This window comes from Balearica regulorum, chromosome 1 (genome assembly GCF_011004875.1).
Source record: "Balearica regulorum gibbericeps isolate bBalReg1 chromosome 1, bBalReg1.pri, whole genome shotgun sequence".
In the NCBI taxonomy this organism is placed as follows: domain Eukaryota; kingdom Metazoa; phylum Chordata; class Aves; order Gruiformes; family Gruidae; genus Balearica; species Balearica regulorum.
In genome coordinates, this window is record NC_046184.1 from 139,472,596 (window position 1) to 139,492,174 (window position 19,579).

At 38.1% G+C, this 19,579-nt stretch overlaps 1 protein-coding gene across 7 annotated transcripts in view; it reads right to left on the reverse strand.

Moving 5' to 3' along the window:
- Positions 1-19,579, reverse strand: part of STS (steroid sulfatase) — a 128,104-nt gene that overhangs the window by 59,232 nt on the left and 49,293 nt on the right. The window lies entirely within an intron of this gene.

A 19,579-nucleotide genomic window follows, 5' to 3' on the forward strand; every position in this document is an offset into this window, starting at 1 on the left:
CAAGGTAAGTGGCTAACATTGTAGCACACAAAGGCATTAGATCATTGGATACTTTTCTTTCATTTGTATTTCTTAAGATACAAAACAGATTAAGGACAGCATTAAGATATTACTTGCTTTAATTAGTACGTCAATGTTCCAAAATTTAAATAAAGCTTCCTCCAAAATATACTGAGGACTGCTCTCTACATTCTGCTCTCCACTCTTGCTTCAAGCTATGTTAAATTATAAAGAGTTGTTTCATTCTTAAAGTGAAAATGCCAATTTCAAATGGAGTGATAGCCACGTGAAAGTGGTAAGTGCAATCGACTCCATTCTTTAGAAGGGAACTGAGAGTGCCATGCTACTATTCAACTTCTCTAACACAGCATGGGTGGTAGCTGAACCAGCTTCTCCAATGCTAAATGTAATTTCTGGAGTTTTGAACCATGTAAAACTCCAACTGTACTCACGCACATTAAGATATAGGTTTTATAAAAAATGACTATTCATCTGAAAACAAGGTACAAACATTGAAAAACAATAATGTGTTTACAAATGTGTTAGTGATTTTGAAAATTGTTCAAAAGTTTAGTCAAGCAAGCATATGAACAAATGTGATTCATAAATGAGCTTACTGTCATTTGTGTCAATAGGACAGAAATGTTATTTGTATTAATTTGAAATAATTTAGAGTCTTTCTGAAATTATGAATAAAAAGCTGTAAAATACAGAATACCTCTGTGTAATCTAGGCATTAGGACAAAAGTCTCTCTACTCATGAGGAAAGCTTTAAAACTGTTTGCCAGATTAGAAGAAAAAACAGGATTCAGAAGGAGGATTAAGGATCTGTCTCAGGACAAGATAGCTGACAATAAAGAGAATTTCTGTAAATATTCTTTTCCCAGTCCAGCAGACTTTTACATGCCTCTGTTGCATCTAGAAGGTTACAGTGAGCTTGAGACAATTACTGGACAAAGAGCAATATGGGATCAGCCATCACATCTCTGTCTAGAAGAGGCAAACCATTTTGGTTTTTGTTTTGTTTTATTTTGTTTTTATTTATTTGCTGTTTCAGAATTCCCTACTGATAAAAATAGAACAGAACAGAATAGAACAGAACAGAATAGAATATTTCAGTTGGAAGGGACCTACAATGATCACCTAGTCCAACTGCCTGACAAATTCAGGGCTGACCAAAAGTTAAAGCATCTTATTAAGGGCCTTGTCCAAATGCTTCTTAAACACTGACAGGCTTGGGGCATCAACCACCTCTCTAGAAAGCCTCTTCCAGTGTTTCATCACTCTCTCAATAAAGAAAAGCTTCCTAAAGCATATTCAGAATAGCATCATTAACCAGAATCACAACTTGTAGTCAGCTGAAGGGATTCATCTCTGTGAGTGGCAAGCCAGGAATGCTTTGGATACATGCATCAACTCCTACAAATTAACCCTATGTGCATAAGTATCTGGAAGCCTACATTTCTCCCAGAAAAGATATTGATGCCATTCAACTATATAGCCACTATATAGTAAAACTCTTGGGACCTGCTTCCTGCTACAGGAGTTAAATTAAGGTAATTCCAGAGTTCATCATCTCCTCAGGTCTCAAAGGCTAGGATTTTCACCTTATGAAAACTTAACGTTGCAACTTCTGCACACCATCATTCACAAGCTAACAACAATTTTAATCTCTATGTTGATTTTTTGTGATGAAAAAAGATACTTCACTCTTTAATGCACTGATCTGATTATAAAATCCACTGACTAAAACCTTTGTATAAAAACAAGCTTAGTAACTAAGACCAATACATCCCTATCTTAATTTTAGCTTTTGTACATTTTGGGTTATAAATATGCAAATGTTTCTGTGGTATGCTCAGAGCCATCCAGTTTCCCCTTGATAAATATGTAAATCAGTTTGTCTCTGCAGTGGGGAAGTAATTATCACTTTCAGACCTAGTCATTGAGCACAACACTTGAGGTAAAGATGGAAAATAATAAAACCATTGACAGCAACACAAGAAGTGGCTGCACATATGGAGAACAGTACATAAACTCTGCATGCAACTTGTTTAACATTCAGAGCTAGAACACAACCACTGGAAAGTGGAAATTCTGACATGAAGCAATAGGTTGATGTTATGGCACATTATCTAGCCATCAACAAAACACGTCCACTGAAGAAGACGAGTGATTCTGCATAGAGGAGGCATTAGCATATGAACCTCAAAGGTGAGAGTGAATACTGGTTAATATAAGTGTTTGTCTAGAACAGAAAATAAATTCATAACTAATTACAACATATTTAATAATTCCTGCAGGAAGAAAATGGAGCGTAGATTCAGTGGAAAGTCTTGAATCAGTCCTATTGTGCTACCGTTATTTTTAAGTTATGCTATGGAAACAGTCCATACAATGAAGTCTTCTCCAAAGCACAAAGCTGGAGTCTCAAATGTGCTAAGTTCCTGCTATGAAAGCTTAGTGGGATCTTCAATGTCAACAGGACATTCTGCCAAACAAGTAGCATCTGGTTCTGAAAATGCACATCTATATTAGTGTTTTAATTCAGATCAGGAGTGCACATTTACAGTAAAGCCAGTCATGGACAGTTAGTATATTTCTGTTTGCATAGTAAAGCCTTCTTGGATTTTGTGACATGGATTCCTTTCAAATTGAACTAAACTTGAGGACGGAGCCCAGGAATGCACCTAAGGCACTCACATTACTGATGGGCATCCGGTCTATGGGAGCGCAGTAGAGCTGGTCTGAAGTGGATTTCCTGTCTCTGGTGGTGTGCTGTCAGCCCCTCTCCACCTTGGAAGACAGTTCAGACCTGCCACTGCTGGCAGTTCAAAACATGGTAGGATTGATGAATCCTACACTGAAACTCTGATGCTAGCACAATCAAGCACCATCACTGCATATTGTGAATACATAGAGGGTGGGATTTACATACAGTGTACACATCTACGTCTGACATAGTTACTATAAACATTTTTAAAATCAGTGAAGCAAAAAAAGTGTTTTCATATGCAGCTCACCTGCACTAATTTATTTGGCCCAGAAAATTCTGAATTCTCTTCACAATGAGGTAAGGTGAGGCAATTGCCCCAGATTTCACTACCTACGATTACCATTCAAATCAGTAGTTGTTATATCCAGATAGTCTGTAGAACATCAAACACTTTTCTTTTGGATTCCCCTCAGGGTGAGACAAGTAAAATCAGTGTAAAGGGCAGTGTTTTAAAAAAAAGCCAAAAACAAAGCAACTTTGGTGTGGAGTCAGCTAACATATCAGTATGAATTTGCTTTCTGTTTGAATTTGGATTGCCATGTAATTGTAAATTTGAAATTGGCTTGTGACTGTTTATACAGTCTTATAAGTATAATATGTCTTTCAGACCCTCAGGATAAATTTTCAGCATAGTGCACAGCAGATTAGGTATGTGCTGCATAGCAGCTATGAATAAATCAACAAAATTTTGACTTATAATTATGCATAAGATAAGTTTTTCCTAGATATGAGTACCACATCTCTTATTTTTCTTATTTATATAGGGTTCAAACAATTTTGTAAATGTGAAAGTTGGAATGATACTTCAGATATATAGAAATATATGTGTATAATAAAGCACAGAGTTAAGATGTGGTTATGAAAGTTGTGAAGACCTTGAAGTATAGCTGCAATATAGACAATGCAGGATGAAAAGGTTTTCATATTTACATCAGTACTATAACACTAATGATGGCTCATTAAAGGTCAAAAGTATAACTATTTGGTGTCTATCTCCTTATTACTATTTAAATTAGCTAATAAATGCATTGCTCGAAATTCACTTTTAGACCTCACATCTGTTAAACATAAGACTAGGTATTTCTAATGTAAATCTTAATTTTTAGCCTGCTTAAAATGCTAAAATATGAGAGATGGTCATGCAATTTTAGGAGGGTCCATTGCATTTGCATTTTGCATGACAGCTGTGATAACTTTTTGGGTAAATTTGCATCTTCATTCTGCACACATCTGAGAATAAGTTGCCATTTCACACATACAACTAAGATGCACGATGCAAAAGACTGCCTAGTTCCCCACTTTGATGTCTCCCATGTTTTCTTTCAAATATTGGAAGGTATTTCTTTAGGTAGGACCTAGGCAAACTGTAATGACAACTGAAGGATCCTATTCATTTTTGAATTAAGACTGTCAGGTGAGGTTAAGGCTTCAGCTATTTGATCATTCCAATATATGCTGATGGTGATTGATTCAATAATTGTGGAGTGATAAAAGAAGCTCTTCTCTATATCTTCAAAGGTTTAAACATTAATTAACATCAGACTCAGTTTTAAACTGAATATGTATATGCTCTTAGATCCACATGCATAATGCCAACATTTCGCCAGATTAAAGTATGAAGAATTATGAAGAATTTAAAAACAGGGCAAGTAATTTAACCCCACATTTTAATCTCCTGCACTTTTCTGAAAATTTCAAAGTATTGGTAAGTGTGTTTGTTTCATTTTTATAACTTTTATTAAATAAAATTGGAGCTGTGATAAAATTGGTTGACATTAGAGCATAAGCATTTCTTGTCTTTCAACAGCCAAACTTTTCAATCTTTGCTGAATTTGGGAGCAGGTTTTAAACATTTGCTATAAATCATACACCATCAAGTTAAGAGGAGTTTTACCAAGATCGAATTAATATTCCTCATGAAATCTTAATTCTTTTCATTTCCCAGCTTTCTGATTTTAATTGTGCAAATCTAATCTTACATGAAAGTATCTGTGCATTAACTCATCTCCAAAACAGAACATGCCTTTCCCCCCCCCTTGACATGACCATTACCATGCACACTTGCTCATTCACCTACTTCTCTAATTGCTTTTGGGCAACTCAGTGGCTTACTTGAAGCCTACTGTGCAATCACCATCTTCAAACCATGGTAGCTGTGAATGAATCCCTGTAGAGACACTGTTAACACCAGTAAGAAAGCAAGCCTTGCTGTGAAAATTGTCCTCAAGGGAATTTTCCACTAATGAATGTAAACTCCAATTTTTCTTTTCTAGATGACATTCTGAACTTAGGAAAAAAACAACAAATAAATAGAAGGCCACAAATCTTTCTTTATGATTCAGCTTTTTTCACAATTTATTTTCCTTCTTTCCTTTTTTTTTTTGCTTTCTTCTTTTTTTCTGGTATGTGTGTATGTTCAAGATGACAATATCTATGCTCATTTAAACTCCAGAGGAACCTTTCAGAAGGGAAGGCAAATAATTTTGCAGGTCATCCTCATTGATCATAGATGACTAGCTCGGCAGATTACTCACTAGTTTATGAAATGGGACTTTGATTCCTTAATTCATCTAAGTGCTCTGAAAAAATATTCCCAGCTTATTCAGAAAGGGTTTTTGCTGAAGTTTCAGAGTAGTATTCAGTAGCACAGCAGATGTTTACCTTTTTCTGGTCTGAGGCCTGGGAAGAAGTCACTCTCGTCTTAATTGGCCTGGAAATACTTCAGGTCTTTGCTTAGGCTAAGATGTATTTGATGCCCCCAAATGGTGGGGCCATGAGATAATGGAGGGCCCTGAGATCATCAGGCCCATTTCTTTGTCTTTTCTCTACCTAATTCTTGCTCATGAATAAAGCAAATATGTGACATCTGAAATCACTAAAATAGTAATCTGAGTTTACAAAGGTTCAACAATACGAATGCCTTGTGTCATTTGGTTTGTAATGGGAAGCTACAAAAAAGGAGTTATGAGACTTTCTTGTTGAAGGCAAGACAGATTTCTGGAGGGCTCTGCTTTGTATACAAGGATCACAGTGAGATGTGGTTTTTAGGATAAATCTGAAGGCTAAATCTGAGATGAGAAAGGGTCATTTACATAGCAACACCATAGATCACCTGAAATATTAACATAGATACAAGAAAAAATTAATCTAACTGTAAATAAATAGTATTTGGGGAAGAGAGGGGTTATTGCCAAAGTGAACTCCCCAAAGCACAGATGGCAAACAACCACAGCAAGGCCCCAGCCACCACGTTTCTTACTTATGGGAATAGCACTATTCCTACAGATACAGAGGCAGGTACAGGCTCAGTCCCTACCTATTAATGTATTTTTTTAAAGGACTAGCTCTTTCTGAACCTATAACATCAAATCTATGGATGCTGTATCTATAAAGACATCCTTGAACAGGGAAGGTTTGAAATCTCCACATTTCACAGGAATAGTTCCATAAAATACTGGTGTTTCAGTATCACATACAGAGAGAACTAAGTATGCAACAGCAAATAGATTTCCGCTCGCAAAAGCACTGGAAAAGCATGGCTAGCTATACTCAGCAATTGACTGAATCATTACCAAGATTCAACAATTAAATATGACAACAGTAGGATAGAACATTTGCATACATTTCCTGATACTCTATTTATTAGACCAGTGCCTCCTATTTAAAATAATTATTTTCTACTCTCTTACTACATCTTCCTAAACTTAGTATGGAAAAAGGGAAGCAATTAAATGTCACATCAGAAAATCAGTTTACATTCTGAGAAAGAAATGTGATATTATTCTCTAGTATTTTTTGCCAAGAAAGTCCTCAAAGCTCTCTTTAACTTGGCCATCTACTTTTTATGAGCAGCACCTGGGGTTATTGCAACAACTGGTTGACAAACTACAGCGGAACCACACAAAAGATGAAATGTGAATGGACTGAGAAATCTGGGATATGGGGCTTGACTACCTCAGCTCCAAATTGGCAAGAACATTTTGGATATGTCCCATAGAAATGTTTTAGGGATTTTTTTTTTAAGGACACTTGCCAGTATTGTGCCCTATTAAAATAATACTGGTAAAGAAGCCATCATAGCAGAACTTTGCCCTTAACACCATACTAAGGTGTTCACGATTTGTCCTGTACAATGTGCTGTAGTTGATACAAAGGAATTTACATTATGTTTCACTCTGTCCTGAATCACATCTTTTTATGTTATCAGAAACTTTGGCCCCAGTCAGGACTTCATGAGACAGATGGGACATTTCAGCCCACTTTCAGCTGCACAGACATCATCCTTACCTTTGGCTTTCGTTTTCCCTCTACTTTCCTGCTAATGGGCATTTGACACCTGTATGGTGCTGCTCCCTGCCTGTGAGCGACTGGCAGCCAACTCTGCTTTCCGCCTCTGCTTTGCCAGCTATTGCTAGCCACATACTTAGCACTGTCTTGCACATATTAGAAAGGTGGACCATTTGTTTACTACATTTCTGATGTTATGGTTAAACTTTGAAACTAAGTACACACTTCTTCTATTACATGGGTTCCACTTTTTTTTTTTTTTTTTCCTTTTTATTAAAAACTAATCAACAGAAAATATAGATTGTTTGGAAGACCTTTTCATGTAGGGTCCATACTTGTTGACTTCAAGTCAGCCCAGTTGCACAGACTTTAGTGCAGTTACATCATCCCACACAAACAGAAGATCTATCCCAGCATGGTTAAAAAGAACAGATATTTATCAGGGTATTTATCATCTTGCTTAGTTGAGTGACTGCTTTCTTCTTTTCAACCAAGTCCCTGAAAAATGCCTCTTTTTAAAAAACAGAAATAGTTTGAGAGACCTGGTTATCTGCCATCTAGAAACACTTCTATAGTGCTACATAAGGATCCTGATCTTCTTAATTGAGAAGAATCCTGATCTTCTTAATGAGAATCTCATTCTCTTTGGATCTAGGAAGATACCTTCTTCAACTCTTAGGGAAGAATAACTAATACATGAGTTGCATGGAACTGAGAAATGTTTATGTATAAAAGGAAAGGTTAAATTAAATAAAAAAAATCTGTTAGCTAATCTAAAAAGAGACACCTTCCAAAATGAGGTGTTATATTTAAGTATGCCAAAATGATATCATTCTTTTTATCTCAATTGTATGACACTTGTTCCTCCTGCTTAACACTTAGTCTTTCTAGAACTGCTTGAATAATGATATTAACAGTATATCATTAGCTATTATCAATAGGGACCGATCATTGTAAGAGATGCCAAGTAATGAAAAGCAGCCAAGTAGAGGGAAAAAATACAGTGTGACCTCCTGTGACCATCCATTGGGAAGAACTAGCAAAGAGTAACTGCAAAGAAAAAAAAAAAGGAATAAACTATCCGCTTGTGGTATGTGGGGAGCTGACAAGAAAAGAAGGCCAGATTAGACTCTTGGATGAAAGTGCACCTCTTTCACGTCAGGAAGTCAAACATTTATTTAAAGGAATATAAAACTAGTACTGCATATATGGAAATATATTAAAATTAGCATGACAACTTAGTTCAATGGAACTGTTCATATCCATATGGGAGAGAGGAACCTGAACCTAAGGCTCTGTTTTTGGACAACTGCATTTTAAACATGTTTTTATATGTATACTACTGGATGAGCCAAGATCTCTTTTGACATCTAGGGAAAGAAAAGAATCTACAAAAAGGGAAGGAAGTCTCATCTTCAGAGATGCTAACAGACCTACCACAGATATTTTGTTAAAATCCATTTCCTGGCTGCCACTGAAGTAGGTTGATTATGTATGGAAAGAGTTTTATAAACAGAACAGCCCTGTTTTCAAACATCTGTCATCAAAGGTTCTGATATTCTCAAGATATTGCATTTTATTTTTTATCCCTTGTTTCTCTTTTAAAGAAAATGCTGTTTACTATTTAATACCCATAGTAAACTTTTGAAAACATTTATTAAAGGTTTCTTATAGATACAACTTGTCAGCAACAAATTGAATCATAGATTTCCTTAGCTGACAAAAGAAACTCTAATTTCAGATTTACAAATTTCAGAGCTAAGGAATCCCAGAATTTAAAAAACTTAGCATCTGAAAAAAGTTAATGACAATGGCTCTTCTATTCTTTACATGTTATTAAATGATTGTGAAAGTTTCAGTATGATGTGATCATTTTACAAAGAGCATAGAATCATAGAATGTTTTGGGTTAGAAGGGATCTTAAAAATCATCTAGTTCCAACCCTCCTGCCATGGGCAGGGACACCCTCCACTAGACCACATTGCCCAAAACCCCATCCAGCCTGGCCTTGAACACTTCCAGGGAGGGGGCATCCACAGCTTCTCTGGGCAACCTGTTCCAGTGTGTCATCACATTTCTTCCTGATATCTAATCTAATACCCTGGTAAAAAGTCTCTCTCATATATTGGAAGGCCGCAATAAGGTCTCCCCAGAGCCTTCTCTTCTCCAGGTTGAACAACCCCAACTCTCTCAGCCTGGCCTCACAGGAGAGGTGCTCCAGCCCTCTGATCAGCTTCCTGCCCCTCCTCTGGACTCTCTCCAACAGCTCCATGTCTCTCCTGTACTGGGGCCCCCAGAGCTGGACGCAGTACTCCAGGTGGGGTCTCACCAGAGGGGAATGGAGGGGGAGAATCATCTTCCTCGACCTGCTGGTCACGCTGTTCTTGATGCAGCCCTGGATATGACTGGCTTCAGGACTGTAAGCACACATTGCTGGCTCATGTCCAATTTTTTGTTCACCAGATTGAACAGATAAATTATATCTGTTCAAATTGTAAATAAAGAGAAAAACTTATTACTTGCTTAATGTTTGCTCTGCTGTTTTGTGGTGCCGAAATCAACTCTACTATGGATTAGAAACACTTCGATACCTTTCACACAGCCATACACTATACACACAGCTATACTTTTCACACTGCCATAAATAGTACCTTCCATGACTTTGCTAGAAATGCTGAGACATCCTGAGCTACTCATTTATTTCAAACATCTAGAACTAAATTATCTTTGGGTTTGCAGGAAGACAAAATTCATGCTGCTTTTTCTAGGCCAGGCCATTCTTTTCTTTAAAATAAAGGCACATTCACATTTGTGCTATTTCTTGTTTGCCTGCCTTGTTTTTAAATTCTAGTCTGATTCAGAAATGGAAGTAAAATAATTTCTAACCCACAAATATCTCATCCACTGAAATACAAGAGCCTAAAGAGCCTAAATCCTTTATCCTCATAACACAGAAATTGTAGCAGTACTTTAAAAACATGTAAACTGCAGCACCTAAGGGCCAAGTTAATCACAAATAATTTTAGGCAAAGTAAGTTACATTATAGATGAGTCCATCTATAATGGTGCTTTCTGAAAAAGGAAGATGGTTCTCTTTCTCCTCCTTTCTACTTTCCCTGGAAGCTAGTTAGGAAAAAGGAGGTGAGGGAGGGAAGGGTGCTCTTTCTCCCCTCTTTGGGTAGCAGCAAGCTTCAAGATCCACTGAAGCTGTAGAATATAACTTCATGCTGGACTAAACTAGGGATTTGATTATCCTGGAGTCTCTCTTTCATCATCTCAAGCAAGTAACTCGGCCCTTAGGGATCAGGTGTTCCTTTGGATATTGAGCTTACCACTGTAACATAAATCTGTTGGGTGTTCTCAGGGTTACTACAAGGTGGTCTTCATGAGGAAATGTTATAAAGAAACTTCCACTGGTGGGTAGGGAGAGGGAATGATTTGAAAAGAGAAACATGTACACAAAGTACAAAAACTAAGCCAAAAGAAAGAGAAAACAAAAAGAAAGCATTCAAAATAGTAAAAAACACCTTGAGTACACTAAATGATATATGTAAAAAAACCCAAACCAGGAATATTAAAAAATAACAGGTAGGAAAGCATAATAAAGATTCACCATCAGCTTTTCTTAAACAGCACCCTAAAAAGAAACATAAATACCTTATTTTACAATCAAGTAGTGAAGGAAAAATCTGGAGCACAGCGAAGTTACAACTTCATCAGCCCACCTTTCACTAATCCCAGCATCATTACTCTAGTGCTTTCCCTAACCTTAATAATTTCATTACTTATCTGCTGGTGTGATAGAAAGCTTTCTGTCATGCAAAATACACAACCAGTTTCTAGAAGAATAATGATCTTTCTTAGTATTACCAGCCTGACTATTTTATAGTGTGGTTGTTTTAGCAGTCAGATGTACCATTGAGAAAATAAAAAACAAAAAAACCCAGCCATCATCTATAAAAAGGCGGTTCTACCAACCTCATCAATAAAACCTATTTACCACCTGGAATTTGAGCCTTGTGATTCAACAGTGTGAAATTTCTGCACGGCAATTTACTAACAGGAACCAGCCTGCCGATGAACAATGGTTTACAACACAGAATCAATATTGTCATAAGCTTTATTGTACTGTTATTGTTTTCACTGAGAATTAGTTCTGCTCTTTTTTTATCAGTATGGCCTCAAAATAATTAATATACATTTCAAAAGAAGCATGAAAAAGTTTCATGTCTCTCCAAGAAACAGCAGGGATGATTTTAAAAGAATCTCTAGGATTCTCTGTATCATCACTGAAACTGAAATGCACATGGTCAGTTTTAGGTTTTTTCTACAGTTAAATTGAAATGCAGCTAGCTATAAATAAACAGTAAAAGGCTGGAAGACATTTCCTCAGTCATCTCAAAAACTGTTCATATCATTACAGTTCATATGTTGGTGAAAGTATTTAATTATCCTTAAAAAATACCACTTAATCCCCAAGACCAGAAGAGAACCTGAGTTCCTGAGTCCAGGTGCACATTCTAAACACATCCCACCTCCAACATGGATCAAGACCTGGAAGGATAAATGCTTGCTTTTCCCCCCTTTCCCATTCCCATCAGCTGAATTAAAGTCCTAGTGCTTTACTATAGATTCAAAGCTGGATTAATGAGTGACTGGCAGCAAAGCTATACCTCAGTAGGTAAATCTGAACATCATCTCTGTGCCTCTGCTTTTCTTCTGGGAAACAGACTGAGATCCCCCTAGCTCACAAAGACTTTGTGAAAATGCTTATTTGCAAATCTGTTATATACTCTAGTGAAGTAATGTCACAGAAACGATGAGAGATGTCAAAGAAATCTGTCTTCGAAACAGAACTTCAATAGTGTGTATTAAATAAAACATGAGAATTCATATTTAAGAATGAGCAATACACCTACTGTAAAATGTGTATTAATGAGTAGCTGCTCATTAAGAAGGCAGTCTGTGATGAGGAGACAGGGTTCCAATGGGAAAAGAAATGGCATGTAAACATATGCTTAAAAACTGCACCATAAGACACAAGCATGGGACAATTGATTTTTCCTATCTTTGAGTACTTGACTTCATAGACTTACAATGTTCACTTTTGCCTTCTGCGTGTTCGTATGAATGTATAATTATTCACAGACTGTATCAGTTATACTAAGGTACTGGGTGATCCACTACAAAACTATCTGAAGGTACAAGGAAGGGAGTTTGGGTGTGAAGGTTTAAATGCCCAGAGTAAAAATCCTTAACATCTTTAGTTTCTCTGCTCCTTTGTTTCATGTTTAGGCTTCTTTCATAGAGATGTAACTTCTACCAGCAACATCCTTCACCTACTAGCTCAGTTGCATCCTTTATTAAAACCATGATTACGAGCTCTATAACTACCTAGACGGATATTGCTTTCAGTATCCAAGTGTTGAAGAAAAAGGATGGCAAAACGACGTTCATAAGTCAGTGCTGAAAGGGACACTTTTGCCGAGGTGAGCAAAGGGAGCTGTAAATCATGTCTCTCTCTCTGCCATCCTGATCCCTTGCTCTGGGTGACTGATTTACTAAATTCCTGTAGAGTTTCTTTGGGGTGGGGCAAATGCAATTCCTCTTAACAGCTTCACGGTATCTGTGCTAAAAAGGTTTCTATGCAGAGGCACTCCACCAGCAAAATCTTTAGTAGCTGCCTTTAGACTGCTTTGCCAGTCTTTATTTTGGAGATTATCTACAATTTGGCTAAGTCAGCCCCATTCAGTTTCCTCGTTGCAACCTTCACCCAAGTATACATAGAAATCACTCCTGCAGGTCAATTTTGGCTTAAAACTTTACTGTGGTCTTAATCCCACTGATAATAACCTGCCCCACCCAACTTAAGCAAGAAGAAAAATCCAACCATATTGTTTATATGTGAAACTAAACTTTAGGGGCAAAGGTTAGACAAAAAGTTGGTACTACATTCAATTACAGAACTTCCTATCCTCATTGCTTGGAGAGTCATTGGGATTCTCTTATTCCTAGCTTATCTAAAACAAGGTTTGAGCTTTCTCCTACTAACAGAAAATAGCTTGTCTCAAGAGCAATGACTTTTTTTTTCACTTATTAGAGCATTTTTGGCACAATGTTAGATGTCATTTCACTGTTTTATATTAGACCCAATTTTCAGAGGCTCATAAATAATAGAAAGCCTTTAAAATTTTGGAAGTTATATGATTACATTTTTGCAAAGTAAAAAGCACAATGCACTAACACATCCTGTGCTGACTATTTAACTCTTGCAATATCAGGTGCAAATGAAATCTGCTCAGCAGCTGGCAGCAAATTTTCAATAACACAGCACTGCTACCACAAGCTGCATTACACCGAAGTTTTCCATCATGGAGTGTGCGTTACTAAGACATTACTTAAACTTGACTGATTAAAAAATGCTATAGGAACAGCTGCTTAAGATGTGCTTTGTTATCTTGTAAATAATGTTCTAAGAAGGAGCTTTGCTGTGTACAAAGATGTAATATAGAAAAAGGAAACTGTACTTAAGGAGGATTAGGTAGCTCAGGAGGCTTATCATAGCGGAAATGGGAGTCTTTCATCACTTAGTCACCTGTTAAATTCAGTCCTGTTCAGCAGTGACTGAAAGTCATTGCTGCTTAGTGACATATGAAATGAGTTTGGGTTTTAGCCCAGATCGTAACTGGAAAGCATCCACATCATAAAAGGCAGAACCACAAATGTCTTTAATATGCACCCTTATTGACAATTTTCCCAGATCTGACCTGAAGAGTGAATGTGCTTCAAGAGCTTTACTACTGTCTTAGCTGAAGAAACGTTCTCTTAATGTTGGAGTAAGAGCAGGATGGCAGAACAGGGTGGGAAAATGCTGTTCTAGTCACAGAGTACCTGTATTGGCTGAATACATTCTTCCTCACAGATGCTGGCTAAACATCTTTCATGGTAACAAAACCAGCTCAAAAATAAACCTTCTAGACTTAAGATGTATACCAGTATAAAACTGTTACAAATGACTACATCAGCTGAAAAGCAATGATAAATTAGGCTTCTCTCTGCATACAAGATTTTTTTCTGGAAAATAAAAATTAAGGAAAATACGGAATTTTTCTGGAAAATAAGAATTTTTGTGGCCCTCCTCTGACCTGTTCTAACAACTCCATGTCCTTCTTGTGCTGGGGACCCCAGAGCTGGATACAGTGGTCCAGGTGGGGTCTAATGAGAGAGGAGTAGAGGAGGAGAGTAAGTATCTTGCTTCTGTTTGCTTTAGTGAGGAGTTTCTTGGTTCCTCTAGACAGACTTTTAAATGTTATATCTGATTTTGTGTCAAAATATGAATTGACTTTAGTTAACAGCTTTTTTCTTTTATTCAGCATCTCACAGGATCACAGGATGGTTGAGGTTGGAGGGGACCTCTGGAGGTCACCTTGTCCAACCCCCCTGCTCAAGCAGGGCCGCTTGGAGCCCAGGACCATGTCCAGATGGTTTTTGAATGTCTCCAAGAAAGGAGTCTCCACCGCCTCTCTGGACAACCTGTGTCAGTGCTTGGTCACCCTCAGAGTAAAAAGGTTTTTCCTGATGTTCAGAGGGAACCTCTTGTGTTTCAGTTTGTGCCCATTGCTTCTTGTCACTGGGCACCAATGAGAAAAGCCTGGCCCCATCCTCTTTGCACCCTCCCTTCAGATATTTATATACATAAATAAGATCCTCCCTCAGCCTTCCCTTCTCCAGGCTGAACAGAGCTCCAGTCCCAGCTCTCTCAGCCTTTCCTCATAGGAGAGATGCTCCAGTCCCTTAATCATCTTCATGACCCTTTGCTGGACACTGTCCAGTAGTTCCATATCCCTTTTGTACTGGGGAGATATGGAGCTACTCTCTCCATACTCTACAAAACCTTCTAAGATATTTCAAGCACAAATTACATGTAAGATGCATTGGGACATCGCGATTTATTTCCACTCCTTTTCTTCTAATTAACTAACATCAGATGATGGTAATATTTTCTTGGCATAACTTGATCCTAAGACAGGTCAAAAGATCATGGCAGAGAGGCAGTTAAGTTGTTTTCAGCTTGCAGGGCATTCATATTCACGATGGATAAGGAATTGGCTGGATGGTCGCACTCGAAGAGTTGTGGTCAATGGCTCAATGTCCAAGTGGAGAACGGTGATGAGTGGTGTTCCTCAGGGGTCGGTACTGGGACCGGCACTGTTCAACATCTTTGTCGGCAACATGGACAATGGGATTGAGTGCACCCTCAGCAAGTTTGCCTGACGACACCAAGCTGTGTGGTGCGGTTGACACGCTGGAGGGAAGGGATGCCATCCAGAGGGACCTTGACAGGCTGGAGAGGTGGGCCCGTGCGAACCGCATGAAGTTCAACAAGGCCAAGTGCAAGATCCTGCACGTGGGTCGGCGCAATCCGAAGCACGACTATAGGCTGGGCGAGGAATGGATTGAAAGCAGCCCTGAGGAGAAGGACTTGGGGGTATTGATTGATGGGAAGCTCAAGATGAGCCGGCAGTGTGCGCTTGCAGCCCAGAAAGCCAGCCGTGTCCTGGGCTGCATCAAAAGAAGTGTGACCAGCAGGTCAAGGGAGGTGATCCTGCCCCTCTACTCCGCTCTTGTGAGACCCCACCTGGAGTACTGCATCCAGCTCTGGGGGTCCCAGTGCAAGAGAGACATGGAGCTGTTGGACCGAGTCCAGAGGAGGGCCACGAAGCTGATCAGAGGGCTGGAGCACCTCTCCTGTGAGGACAGGCTGAGAGAGTTGGGGTTGTTCAGCCTGGAGAAAAGGCGGCTCCGGGGAGATCTAATTGCAGCCTTCCTGTACCTGAAGGGGCCTACAGGAAAGCTGGTGAGGGACTGTTTATCAGGGAGTGTAGTGACAGGACAAGGGGTAATGGGTTCAAGCTTTAGGAGGGTCAATTTAGATTAGATGTTAGAAAGAAATTCTTTACTGTTAGAGTGGTGAGGCACTGGAAGAGGTTGCCCAGAGAAGTTGTGGAGGCCCCATCCCTGGAAGGGTTTAAGGCCAGGTTGGATGGGGCTTTGGGCAACCTGGTCTAGTGGAGGGTGTCCCTGCCCACAGCAGGGGGGGTTGGAACTAGATGATCTTTGAGGTCCCTTGCAACCCAAACCATTCTATGATTCTATGATTCTATATCCAGACAAGACCCTCAATCTACAGTTACCTAGCTTGTGCCAGACTGCAATTTCTGATACTTTTTTACACTTAAGCCATTCAGTTGTGATTGTTCCACAAAGGATTAAGAACTGATATGTACTGTTGCTACTGTTAACAGACCAATAAACAGCCATTTGCAAAAGTGGTTTTGAATCAGTGTGTCTTCATTCAGCTTGCATGCAAGTCTACAGGGGGCTCCAAAACTCTTTGCAGTGATCTGTTGTGCATTAGTGTAATGCAATTTACATCAAAAATAATTTTTGAACATGTCCATTTCTCTTCCTATACACAATCAGAAATGAAGGAATGAAGGAAGGGAAGAAGGGAGGAAGGAAGAAAAGGATATTGCATTCATTCATTCATTCATTCATCATTTCTTTTTCTATTTTTAGACTGTAAGATTATTTCATCTGCTCTCATATAAATTATAATTAATAGCATTAATAAGGTGCTTAGCCTACATCGAAAGAAAATGAATGTTATTAGCCAGACAATAACTCTCTAAGGCATGTCATATGCAGTGACATTATAACTGTGAATGCTTTAAACATTGAATTCTGTTATACGCATATCAGTATGCAAAAGCAGTAGACATAAATGGTCCCAAAGCTTATTCAGAGACTTTGTATTTTGTATTTTTGACATGGACTGTAATCATACTCTTCAGTATTGGTTTAACAAGTCACAAACATGAAATATTCAAAGGAGTATTTTATTCATGTGTCTTATAGGATTTTGTCCTCCTAGCATGGAGATTGCCTTATAATTGAATTATTGTCCAATCAGGTAATTGATTCTCAATAAATAAACAAATGAAAATGGAGAATTGTCTTCTATTTAGAATTTTCAGTCTGAGTGGACTTCTGTCTTACTAGAAAGGCTGTTCCTTCTTTTCTTGCAAATGGCATCTTAATTCTTCTTTCTGATTCCAGCTAGTCTCTGAAATCAGCAACAATATTTTATTTGCATTTCATGGTCCAATCTTGATATAACTTTTTCTTCACTGGTACTCAACAGTCCATATTTGTACTTTGACTTCTAACTTCTCTTCTACTGTTTGTTGTTGTTGTTGTTGTTGTTGTTGTTATTATCCACAAGGGTTTTCCACAATACTTCCCACTCAGCAAATAATACATCACAAGTTTCTTTTAGAATTGAGTTGAAGTTGGTGTTTCTTTTCCTACCAGATGCCAAACATTTCTGATGTTGTATTATAATGCAGTTTTCCATATACTCATTTTTAATTCTTATGCTTGTGTTGTCTTTAATTAGAAGATTTTGTGGCATATCTCTGCTATTTTGTTCTCATTGCTTTGGCAAGTTATATTCATTTATGCATAAATACTAATTTCTGCCTAGTGAATGACAAAACCTCCCTTTGTGGAAAGCTTGCAGTTTTCACTTTTTCAGCTTTTCCTGACAATTGTGTTTGACTTTTCTACTGTAACATCTTCAGAGGCATTCCAAGAAAATACTGGTTACTGACATCAGCAGTACAGTGAATAAATCTACTTTGTCTGACATCACTGATGCATTAGGACTGGAATTTTCAGTGGAGGTTAATGGAAATAAGTACTTGCTTCAATTAAAAAAAAAAAAAAAAAGCAAAAAGCTGTATTATTCCTTCGGACTCGTTTGGAAATGTCAGCCATAACTTTTTTCATCATTCTAATAACGGAGGAGAAAGTAACAGAGGAACTAAACATATCTTCTACCTCCTGGAGCAAACACGCAATCTGTCAACAGAGGAGTTTTACAAGACCTAAATGAAACCAAGCAACCAGACCCCCAGCTGAAACAAAATTTGATGCTTGTATACTAGTTCATGACAGATGAGGATCTGTTTCCCGATTGATTAAGACAGCTCCGCTGCCCTGATGTTCCTGCAATGCATTGTAAAAGACAATACATGAGGAAACCCATGTATCTCCTCTCTGAGTATGTCCAAAATTCCTACGTTATCATCACTGAATTTGTATCTCTGATTTACCCCAAGCTTTTTTAATAATATGCTTCTGTTCTACAATTTGGTTTGTTTGACACATCACCTAAGAGCCTGTAGTCATTCTGGAAGAGAGTTGTGGTTTTCAATCTGTTATCACCTCTGCATCATTAAATAGCCTGAATCAGCAGCATGACAGCTGCCTTGGTTTCCAACTTGCTGTTTAAACCCTGGAGCCCCTCCTGAAGGAGGCAGCAGAACGTAATGGCAGCAGCAAATAACCAATGAGGCTGGGATAAGTTAACTATCATGGAACAGAAAAAGAAATAGTAAAAACCGAACGCAGACAATAAGACCAGCTAATGCTCAGTAGCTTGCTACAATGTGGACGCTAACAGAAATGACAAGACATGCATACTTTTATCTAATGCAAGCACTTGATTGACCAAATGCTCTGGCCTTTGACAGAAGTGATAAAGATTCAGGGTGTAATACAACTGGAATGAAAGTCACTCTCTTGTTACAAAATCTGATTTACAAAAGAGGTTTCTTTCTGTTTAATCCAGTTACCTTCCACATTGCAAACCCTTCCTAGTAAGTGTATTACAGCTTCTCAAAAGGGTTTTCCCCATTTTTGCAAATACTGCACTAAATACATTCATTACAAATCACTAAATGTGCTATGATGCCTTTTTCCCCCTAGTTTCTTCAAGGAGACCTCTTGATTGCAAAATATGCAATGGAATATACATTATGTTTCACTTCACAGTTTAAAAATAGTTTAAAAACATGTATGCACCAAAGCTGAATATCTGTTTATAGCAACTTAATAAGAAAGTAACATTTTCTCGAAGAAAGCCAATTTGCATTGAGTTATTCTGAGAACAGAATCGACTTGGGGTATATGGGAAGGAGGAATGTAAGCTCGTCTTTAGCTCCTAATACTGCTGTTTTCCAATATGATTCTTTTCAAATATGACCTGTTAGTTGTTTTTAATGGTGATTATCTCTGGAATCAGAGAGTCATTCCAATACATGTAGAGATAAGGGAATAATGATCAACTGCTCTCCAGCCTCAGAGAGAATGGAAGGCTCTGAGGGGCAAATTGTTTTGTTTTGACTAGGCTTCATGAACAGAAGTGGACCTCCCCTGAGTGATTTCACTAATTCAGAGAACTTACTACAATAATTAGCAAATTACTTTTGCTAATAGTGCATATTATAGCCACTTTATTTGAAAATATTTTGATATCAATATCACATGGTCACTTTTTGAGTTAGTATATTGTTTTATGAGGATGAGCTGCAGAGGCCAGATGACACCCAGAAGCTCATGCAGTTGGATTCAACTACTCTGCTTCAAATGTTCACAGTTAAGGTGTCCATA